The sequence below is a fragment of the Vombatus ursinus genome, unplaced genomic scaffold, assembly GCF_900497805.2.
Source record: "Vombatus ursinus unplaced genomic scaffold, bare-nosed wombat genome assembly UNPS02014770.1, whole genome shotgun sequence".
Classification (NCBI taxonomy): Eukaryota; Metazoa; Chordata; class Mammalia; order Diprotodontia; family Vombatidae; genus Vombatus; species Vombatus ursinus.
Window position 1 is genome coordinate 27,112,513 of NW_020954548.1, and position 5,278 is coordinate 27,117,790.

The following is a 5,278-nucleotide window of genomic DNA, read 5'->3' on the forward strand; positions in this document are numbered from 1 at the left end:
CCATACAAATAGGTCCTTTCCCCTTTTATTTCATCTCTTTGGGATACAGACTTAGTAGTGGTATTGTTGGGTCACAGTTTTATAGCTCTTTGGTGAGAGTCCCAAAAAGTTCTCCAGAATGGTTCAAGTACTCCACAACTCTACCAATAGTGCATTAGTGCCCTTATTTTTCTATATCTCCTCTCCTATTTGTCATTTTCCTTTTCTATCATGTTAGCAAATCTGATAGGTATGAGGTGGTATCTCAGAGATGTTTTAATTGCATTTCTCTAATCAGTAGTGAAAGCAGCTAGGTGGCATTGTAAATAGAGCACCAGACCTGGAGTCAGGAAGACCTGAGTTCAAATCTGACCTCAGGCACTTACTAGCTGTGTGACCCTAGGCAAGTCACTTAACCTTGTTTGCCCCCATTTCCTCATCTGTAAAATGAGCTGGAGAAGGAATTGGCAAATCACTCTAGTATCTTTGCCAAGAAAACCCAAAATGGGCTTGTGAAGAGTCAGAAATGACTAAACAACAACAACAAAAATCAGTAGTGATTTAGACCATTTTTTCACATGCCTATAGATAGCTTTGATTATTTTTATCTAAAAACTACCTTTGACCATTTATCAACTGAGGAATGGCTCTTATTTTTATAAATTTTGATCAGTTCCCTATATGCTTGAGAAATAAGGCCTTTATCAGAGAAACTTGTCAAAGTATTTCCCAGTTTCCTGCCTTCCTTCTAATTTTGGCTGCATTAATTCTGTTTGTACAAAAGCTTTTTAATTTCATGGAATCAAAATAATCCATTTTACTTCCTGTCATCCTCTATCTCTTATTTGGTCATAAAATCTTCCCTTATCCATAGATCTGACAGGTACATTTTTCCATGCTCCCCTAATGTGCTTATGATATCACCCTTTACATCAAAATTATGGCAGCTGTAGTCATAACCCTACACATGTGTTTTGACCCTATCTTGGTATATGGTGTGAGATGTCAGTCTATGCCTAGTTTCTGCCAAACTGTTTTCCAGTTTCCCCAGCAATTTTTGTCAAATATTAAGTTCTTATCCCAAAAGTTTGGATCTTTGGGTTTATCAAACACTAGATTACTGCGGTCATTTACTATTGTGTACCTAATCTGTTACACTAATCCACCACTATATTTCTTATCCAGTATCAGCTTATTTTGATAATTACTGCTTTGCAATATAGTTTGAAATCTGGAATTGGTAGGCTGCCTTCCTTAACATTTTTTCCAATTGATTCCTTTGATATTTTTGGCCTTTTGTTCTTCGAGATGAATTTTGTTACTGTTTTTTCTAGCTCTACAAAATAATTCTTTGGTAGTTTGATTGGGATGACACTGAATAAGTAAATTAACTCAGGTAGGATTGTCATTCTTATTTTATTGACTCAGCCTAGCCATGAGTAATTAATATTTTTCCAATTCTTTAGATGTGTCTTCATTTGTGTGAAAAGTGTTTTGTAAGTGTGTTCACATAATCTCTGGGTTTGTCTTGGCAGGTAGACTCCCAAGTATTTTGTATTATCTGTAGTTATTTTAAATGGAATTTCTTTTTCTATCTCTTCCTGCTGGGTTTTGTTAGTAATATATAGAAATGCTGATACTTTATGTGGGTTTATTTTATATTCTGTAACTTTGATAAAATTATTGATTGTTTCAACTAATCTTTTAATTGATTCTCTAGGATCTCTAAGTATACCACCATATCATCTGCAAATAGTGATAGTTTTGTTTCCATGTTGCCTATTTTTATTCCTTCAATTTCTTTTTCTTGTCTTATTGCTCTAGCTGGCATTTCTAGTGGTGATAATGGACATGCTTGCTTCATCCTGATCTTATTGAGAAGGTTTCAAGTTTATCCCTATTACAAATAATGTTTGCTCTTGGTTTTAAATAGATACCACTTATCATTTTGAGAAAGGCTCCATTGATTCCTATGCCTTCTAGCATTTTTAATAGGAATAAGTGTTGTATTTTACCAAAGGCTTTTTCTGCATCTGCTCAGACAATCTTAGGATTTTTGTTGTTCTTGTTATTGATTGTTATTGATGGTTAATTACACTGATAGTTTTCCTACTATTGAACCAGCCCTGCAAACCTGGTATAAATTTCACCTGGTCATAGTGTATAATCTTTGTGATATATTGCTATAATCTCCTTGCTGGTATTTTATTTAAAATTTTTGCATCAATATTTATTAAGGAAGTTGGTCTATAGTTTTCTTTCTCTGTTTTTGCTTTTCCTGATTTAGATACCAAAATCATATTTGTGGCATAAAAGGAATTTGGTAGGACTCCTTCTTTACCTATTTTTTCCAAATAGTAAATCTTGAATTTTTTCCAAATATGTAAGTATTTTTCAAAAAATATTATTCCAAATATGTTGATATTATTAGTGTTAATTGTTCCTTAAATGTTTAGTAGTATTCATTTACAAATCCATCTGATCATAGAGATTTTTCCTTAGGGAGTTCACTGATAATTTGTTCCATTTCTTTTTTCTAAGATAGGGTTATTTCAGTATACTATTACCTCTTCTATTAATCTGGGCAATTTATATTTTTGTAAATATTTATTCATATCACATAGATTGTCAGTTTCATCAGCATGCAACTGCATAAAATAACTGCTAATAATTGTTTCTGCTTTGTTTGAGATCATGATTGATACCCCTGACTTTTTTACTGTGGCCAAAACATAATAGATTCTATCGTGAACCCTTATTTTAACTCTGTATGTATCTCTATGTTTCAAGTGTGTTTTTGTAAACAGTATGTTGTTGGATTCTGATTTCTAATTCATTCTGTTATCTACACCCATTTTTTAATAGTGATATACAGGTTTGGGGGAAGGCTAGTATCTCTTGTATGAGGGCTGCTGAGCCCTTTTCAGGGCTACTTTTCACCTTTACTGTCCACCTGCCACACAATTCTCACCTGTGACTCCAAGAAGCTATAGTATGGACAGTATCTACCCTGATAAAACCATTTCATCAGATGAGCTGAACCCAATTGAGGGTTGCCAAGGGGTCTCAAACCATTGCTGAATTACGAGGATGTTTACCCCAAGCATATGAAGACTTTCCCCAGAGGAATGGGTAGATGAGAACAATTTGTTCCAATGGCCATAAAGGTGGCTGAAGCAGGTGCTGTGGAGCACTTAGAGTTTGGTCAGACACCAAAGATGCCAAGGTCATCCACTGCATCCCAAGACATTGCCAATCATCTTGTCTTTTGTCTGGCTACTGGACTTCAATGACTGTGGAAGAGAGAGAAATGTTGATGACTTTGAGCAATTCTACCTCATCTAAATCTAATTTATGTATGAGTCAAAAGACATCATCCCATACTATTTTACCATTTTTACCTACCTCAGAGTCTTTGGTGACAGGGAAGTGATGAAGCAAGAAGTGTGGATATATTGGTAGTTGTAATCATAACCCCACACACATGTGGCCCAGGCCATAGGGTCATCTTCTCAATGGGCTGAAGCAGAAGTGGGATTCAGCAACCACTTGGGTATCTGACCAGTCTTTTTAATGTCCCACATTGCTCACCTCCTGGAATAAGGAAAGGACTAGAAAAGGTTCCCTAAAAAATGTCTGCTTTACTTAACCTAACCCTGGCCTGTTCACTGTGGCAGGCAGAGATCCTACCCTGTGGTTGAAACACAAAAAAATGTACAAAAAATTTTACAAATATGATTCCACTCACCATTGACTCATGGAATGTGTGTGCACTTTTGGACAACAAGAAATCCAGTATACATGAAAGATGAACAGTTCTTGTTGCAAGATAATTCAGTAGGTATTGCACCTGAGTGAAGCCTTGAAGGAAGCAAGGCTGGTAAATGTGGCCACAGTGATGGGGAGTACCATGAAGCTGGCATAAGTTTTGCAATAAAAACTAATCTAGCCAATGAGCTTGTATGCTTCCCAAATGGAGTGAATGGCAGGCTCATGACAATGCATTTGCCACTTGCAGAAAAGTACCGTGTCACTATCACCAGTGAGTATATCCCCACACTGACGAACTATGATGAGGACAAAGAAAAAATTTATGAAGACCTGGAGGCCCTCAGCATTAATATGCTGAAAAATGATAAGCTTGTAATTCTAGGTGACTTTAATGTCATAGTAGGCACAGACTATCAGACATGGCAGGGAGTTCATAGGAGGAATGAAGTCAGAAACAGCAACAACAATAGACACTTACTACTGAAGACTTGGGTGTCTCATGACCTTCTCATCACCAACACCATCTTCTGTTTACCTGTACACAATAAAACTTTGTAGATGTATCCTCACAGCAAACATTGGTTTTTAAAGGACTATATCATTGTAAGGAAAAGAGACAGTCAGGATGTAAGAGTAACAAAGGCAATGTGTGATGGAGTACTGGACTGATCATAGACTTATCCTCTCCAAGCTAAACATTCACATTCAACAAAAGTGGCAGCCCCAAGGCAAGAGAACTACCATAAGACATCACATCAACAGATTAGATTGTTTCTCTAAGCATAAATAGTTTATTGATAACTTGGAGGGAAAGCAGAGCTAACACATGGTTGACAACAGCAGAGCACAAAAGGAGTAGGCAGCTTTCAGAGATCTGGCATTTACTTATCTGGACCAGAACAGTCACAAACATCAAGATTGGTTTGACAAAAAATGATGGTGAAATTTAGAAGCTGCTAAGCAAAAAATAAGAACTCTGCAAGGTTTACAAGCAGGATAGTTTGTCTGAGAAGGCAGCATTGATCAACAGGATAGTTCATCCATCTTTAAGAAAGCAGCATTTATCATCAAAAGTAAAGTGCAAGAGAAGCTTAGAGAGACGCAGAATTCTTGGCTCAGTAAGGAGGCAGGTGAAATTTAGTTTTACACTGATAGTAACAATCCAAATCACTTTCACGATGCCCTAAAGTCTATTTTAGGCCAAAAACCTATATTGTATCTCAACTACTCAGTGCTGAAGGAGCCATTGATTAGTGATAGTGATAAGGACTTAATCCTGGAAATATGGGCTGAATGCTTCCAGAGTGTTCTCTCCAGACCATCATCAATCAATGCTGAAGCCACTGACCATATACCTCAGGTTGAAGTCAATCCTTCTCTAGTCAAACTTCCAACTGAAGAAGAGATTTTGAATGCCATTAGGCTCCTCTTGTGTGCAAAAGGCCTGGTGCTAATTCTATTCCAGTTATGATTTTTCTAGCAAGAGGGTCCACTGATCATACAAAAGCTGACTGAAATCTTCCAGGTT